Source organism: Dipodomys merriami, unplaced genomic scaffold, assembly GCF_024711535.1.
Source record: "Dipodomys merriami isolate MVZ:Mamm:240054 unplaced genomic scaffold, mDipMer1.0.p SCAF_526, whole genome shotgun sequence".
NCBI classification, from domain to species: Eukaryota; Metazoa; Chordata; class Mammalia; order Rodentia; family Heteromyidae; genus Dipodomys; species Dipodomys merriami.
In genome coordinates, this window is record NW_027206098.1 from 305,262 (window position 1) to 311,993 (window position 6,732).

Here is a 6,732-nt window from a genome sequence, read left to right on the forward strand (position 1 = left end):
GCAACCTTAGCTGCCTTTGAATTGTACCTCCAATGTTGAGACCAAGGTCAATCCTGCAATTTAATCACATATTTAATGACATCTGATCATTTCAAGCCCTGGTTTAAAATCCAGCTATCAATGCTCTTACCAGTGTGAAAGGTCTCACTCATTTAGGTTTTTTGTTTATCTTCTTGTATTTCAGATACTGATTAGATGTTGGTTTTTGAGATCGAGCTTTTAGTTTGCATTTGATTTGTGGAGGTGTTAGTGATTCCAGGTGAACTGCATATATTGTAATGTAAATAATTTGATGTTTTGACATATAAATTTAATTTTGGCAATTGAGGAAGTGAATACACATCACTTACAAAAGTTTCTTTATATGTGTTAGTATTGCTTTATTGTGAACTTCCTTAAAAGCAGTCATAGTAGCACATATCCTTAATCCCATCTCTTCTGTCACTGAGACAAGGCTTGAAACGTCTAGATCATTTGTCACTTCATAGTGAGAACCTTTCTACAAAGAAGGGGGAGAGAATAGCAAAAAGAGCAAATTAACCTACCATCAGTTTTGTTATATATTCCTTACACTTTGTCATTAAGACCACCATAATAGTACTTTTTATTATTCCTTACAATGCTCTTTCCCTGTTCTGAGCTATCCTTTATGGGTCTAAAAGAAATTAGAAATATACTTCAGGAAAGTATTAAGCATATAATATGCAATGTTTGCCTAAATTGTCTTGTTATTGGAAAGACACTTGTATTTTTTATTCTGGTAACAAAGATTATAAACTAAGTTACAATTGTATTCCAGATGGAACACAGACTAGAAACATGAAGGGCAGCACTAAAGAATGCTACTGGTACCACTAATATAGTAAATAAATTTAGGCAAACCTCCTTCAGAATAAAAGCCACAGGACAGCCCCAACATTACTTTCATTGTTTCATGTGAAGAATAGAACATTTTTTTTAGTAAAGACAAATTTTCACAGATATTACCATCAATTGGGTAAATATTTCTGAAGGCATTCAGAAAGGATGCTGTGACCATGGTGAGAGAAGCAGATTTATCTGGGACTTATTCAAAACACCATTCCAAGCACTGCACCTGCACTAGAGTATTTATAGTCCTCATGACAGTTCTGCAATTTAGGAAAGGAATTCAATATATCACTCAAAAAGACCTAGCCAACAAGGCCAAGCAAATTTCCCAAGTACCTAAGACTGACCATAATTCAAATCCAGTTTTCCACAAGGCATATCTGAGGCAATTTTTTAAATGTCACATTCATTACCTTTTAAGAACTATGGAGTAGATGAAGCCACATTATCTTCTTCATTATGGTTATAATGGCAACAAAATTGCTACAGAATATAAATATTTTTAAATGAAAAGGGTATGGGTAATGACTTTGTATCAAATGATCTTTGTATCAAATAAAGATCGGTTTAATTTCTAGAGATATAGCTGAATGAACATCATACAGCTTTCAATGTTTGTGGAAGTAATTGGTGTAATAGTTTAAGGAGTAACAAATCCATGTCAACGACACCTATGCTTATGAACACAGGCTTTTATCATTAAGTACCTTGAATGCACATGGAATAGTTTGTTAGTGATATATAATCCAAAAGGAATATTTTTTTGTGAATAGGTACTTTGTTGTACTAAAAAAATCTATTCACTGTTCTAAAACATGTATTAATTTAATGGATAGTATTGTTATTACTATAATGTATGTATAATATATGTAATGTTATTATAATATATAAATGATATATGTATAGTATAATTACTGATATTCTATTACTACTATAAATTATATATGTATAAAATTTGTTTTATTATTATACTGTGAAGGATACAAGGAATGACTTTATTTAAATAAACATATTTGTATGTTTTAGGTGCATAAGTTATTTTGCCAGTACTGAGGTTTGAACTATGGCCTGGTGTTTTCCTTGAACCATTTTGCTCAGTGCTAGCAGTTTAAAACTTGAACCCCAGGACAACTTCATACTTTTTTCTTGGCTAATTGTCTGTATGAGTCTCAGAGTTATTTTCTGTTTGGGCTAGCTTCAAACAGCTATCTTCAGATCTCTACCTACTAAGTAGCTGTGATTATCCGTGGCATGTTCTTAAGTCATTATTATTGAGTGTTCAATAATATTTTGATATTTCATTTCTAAACCAATTCAGAATAAACAACTACTTATTGGGTAAAATTTTATTTTGCAACAGAAACTGTAAGGACCCTTACTTTAAAATCAGTTTTCAAAGGTATTGCTAGTATAATTCTTTGTCTTACAAGCAGAAAAATTACATAAACATCCCTATCTTAACCGTCTCATTTTCAACAGTATACAAACTACAATATAAACATTCATCTTCCAGAAATCACACCTCTCTAATTACATATTCACCTTTGATTATTCTCCACATGATTATGAACATCCTCTAAGATAGGCTAAACTTATCCACTAGAGTCAGCCTACCACAGCAAACACATTGTAATACTTACTGAATAAATTTGCTTGTCCTCATCCTTATCAGATTTGCAGCTACTTCAGTAAAGAGTATTTTCTGCTGCTTTGCTTGTAGAAAACATCATCCTGTTCTATTTCCCAGCAAAGAAACTGTGGTTGGAAGGCTTGAGAACTGTTAGATTCAGAGGTTCTTTAGTTTTGAATTTTTCCTTTTCTTTCTTGGTAGGTAAGTTGGAATAAGAAAAAAAATTAAGCAGTGTAATTTAGTTTAAATGAAAAGACATTTATTTGAAAATGTATATGTCTGAGTCAAGCAGAAAAGTTCAGATAAGTTGATGTTAGGAAAATGAACCCTAAGATATGTATTCAAATGTTTTTTTTCTTTCAGGTGATTGTTTCTAACACATTTATAAGATTATTTCTTTCTTGCTTTGTATGTCCCTCCCTCATGGTATAACCCCTGCTTTCACTGTATTTGAGGTTGGTATAATTTGTGGAGGGGAAGGGAAAAAACAAATCGTTTAAATAGGTATACAGGTGGATTCATTGCAACAATGAGATGTACAAGTAGTTATGTGGAAAAACGAACTTTACAACTTTGATGGGTGGGGAGACTAGGATTGGGGGAGGGGTGAGGGGAGGATGGGAAGGGATGGGAAAGGGAAACAAAGGAGGAGGCTACAATGCATGATTGGAAATGTACTTATTATCTTGACCATGTAATTGTAACACCCTCTGTAGAGTATTTTCACAATAAAAATGAAAAAGAAAGAAAAGAAAGAAAATACTACAAGTTATTGTTATTTAAATTAATTTTTAATTCAAATAGAATAGGGTTGGGTTTAGTGGTGCTTGACTTACTATTTAGAAGGCTGAAAGTTGAGGATCATAGTTTCAAGACAGACAAGCTAAAATGGACCATGGTACTCACAGAGAAGGTGAAATGGACTATGGTACCCTTACCTTCAACTAAGAACCAAAAAGCTAAAGGTGGATCTGTGGCTCAAATGGAAGAATGCCAACCTTGAGCAAAAAAGAAAAGCAAAAGGACCTGAAATTAAGTCCTAGCTCTAGCACATAGATAATATATATATATATATATATACATATATATATATATATATACGCACACTATATGTATATATATGTATGTCAATATGTAAATTATATATGTATATGTATGTATATATAATTATATAATAAATTATTTGCAAGTGTCAACTATATAAATCAAGCATTTAGTCTTGCTCTTAAAAACAGAATCATACACAATTATGAATCCCTGTGATTTATAGGAGCCAACATATATAGAAATGTAAATGACTAGATTAGGAAATTAATAGAATGATTTTTGTTATAGAATAGACTGTATGCACAAGATTAGGCAAATGATACTAAGTCTTATAGTACAAGAAATCGCATTTAGATATGGACTATGCCACTCAGTAAACAGGTTGATCAGGAAAATATGATAGCTATATGCATATAAATATGCATATGTGTGTATAAACATTCACAGTGGAATTTTATTTATCCATTATAAAGAATGATAATGCATCATTTGCAAAGAAAGGAAAGAAATTGGGGGAAATCATGTTAAGTGAAATATGGGAAGAAAGTCAAACCCAGGGAGATATGTTTTCTTTTATATAGGAAGGTAGACATGATCAGGATCAATACAATATGCACACTTTGGGGTGGAATCCAAGTATACACCTAGTTATGAACTGAAATATGGTTGGTTCAGAGAATTTAAATAATGTAATTCCTTAGACTAGCTAACTAACCTTCCAACAAAATAAACACCAGGAATCAAGTACTCAGAAGTAGGGCTGGGATCAAGGTAGGGAGAAATAGATATATGAAGCAATAAAGTGGGGATAAATGCAATGATCTAACTTAATGCATATCCCATAAAATGAAGAAATTGAGGAAAAGTTGGTAGTGAGAGCATTGGGGAAAATTATGAAAGAGGTGACATTGATCAAGATCCAGTGTACTCATGTACTCATGTATTGAATGTCAACTCCTATGTACATGTTGAAATCAAAATAAACTTTAAAAGCCCAATATTCGGTATGCTTATGGAAATATTACAGTGATGGTGGTTCTCTGAATAACTAACCAAGAACGAAGAGTTCAAGAAAGTAAGTAGCAGAAAGGAAATCATGTTCAGCTGGGGAAGAAGTTTAAGATGGGGCAGATTAATGAAAACAGGAAGGGATAGCAAATACAATCATAATATTAATGATACATATGTAAAAATGGAACCAGGTAACTTGGAGGATGGGTAGTGTTGGGAAAGATGGGGTAGATCAATGTAACACTAATCAAGATGCATTATACTAATAAACTCATTGAATTGAAACCTCTTTGCACAACAACTTTACGATAAATACAAATGAATGAAAACAAACACAAGAATTGAATTTGTATTCCATTTCTTATAGCACAAGTAATATATAGTAAGCTATAATTTGGACAAAATACAAAATTAATAAACTACATGACAAAATAGGAAACTGGAAATATGGGTAATATTGCCTTTGGAAATATACATGCCTTATACATTTCAAAAATATCAATATTGTGATTACTTCGATTTTCTTTTGAAAATAAAGTGATCTATAAACTTTGACACACGATTATCATAATGTTTAATGATACATAATTTAGCTAGATTTCCTAAGAAAACCATTTTTATTTATCTTATATTATAAAATATAAGGAACTGTTATGACACCACTATACTGTAACACAGATACTGAAGGTTCGCTCTTAAATCGCTCCACAGGAGACTGTTACATATAAGCTGCTACAAGTTGCAAAATCCCAAATATAAGTTAAATTACTTAGAAGGAAATGGTAGGAGGACAATTATTATCGTTCACAATCAATATCAGCCTTGGACATCCTGAAAGAGAGTAAGTCAGAGACAAATGTGTTTGTTTCACCAGGCCTCTACTTCCAAACTAGAAGTGTTGGAAAGACCCATCATGGCAACCTACTACTAAAAGCCAGACCACTAGATAGTCAGATCCTCTAAGACTCCTACATGGAAGACTATCTCTGACCCGCATGCTCTTCTTTTCACCAAAGAAACAGTGCATTTAGTAATTTATGTTTTTTGAATTTAGATAATGAATGAACATTTTTCATACAAATCAAGTTTGAAATACCTTTGATATATTTTCCCATGCTTAAAACTAGCAATACAATAAATAATAGTAGCCACAACTTGGAACTTTTATGCATCAATGGAAAAACAATCTTGAAAAAATGGATTCTGGGAAGAACCTATTAAATCCAGGGATGCATCTATTTTACACACAATTGTTCAAGTGGAAGGAAGGCCAACATAGTTTCATTAAAGTAAGAATTAGTCAAAGGTCTGCACATCCACACTTAAAAAATATTATATTTGTTTTAAACTTGCTGATTGTACTCTAGGTAGACTTTGTAGACTTGGTTATTGTTGACAGACAAAATCTACTTGAGTGAGACATAGGAACCTTAAGCAAGACTTCCTGATAAAGCACATGGTAAGTTAGAAGAGGAAACCAGAGTCAAAAAATGAAACTTACTTTTTGTTGGTCACAGCGCATGAACTCAGGGACTGAGTACTGTCCTTCAGCTCTTTGGTTCAAAGCTAGCCCTCTCCAACTTTGGTACAGAGTACCACTTCTGATTTTTTGTTGGGTAACTAGAGAGAAATCTCATAGACCTTCTTCTCAGGCTAGCTTAGAACCCCCATCCTCAGATCTCCGTCTCTTGCATATGTAGGATTGTAGTTATAAGCCATCAGTATCCACCACCCCCAAACGGAAACGTTTGAGATTCTAATAAGTTCAATTTTCAGTGAAAACCTCAAAAAGTATGGCAAGGAAAGACCTCCTAGAATTGTTCTTGCTACTAAAGAATTGAAGCTACAGAGTGAGCAACCAGGAAGTTGTCTGTTTGTATAGATGCAAGTCTAGAAGGGTGCCATTAATTTCAGTTATTTTTTTCAATATGATGATCTTCAGTACAAACCTGAACTTGTTGTCACAATGCATCTACCTCTTGGCATGAGCTGAGCCTGGACCTATTCTACCTCAAATGCAAGAGATGCAAAAGAATAGCTCACAGTTTTGGAATGAGTTTCATCAATGTACACCAAATATGCATATACTTCAGTCGAGTTGACCATGCAAATGAATCTGTTTTTCTAACCTTCTTCCATCTTCTATCATTCAACAGCTTTTGATGAATCTCATT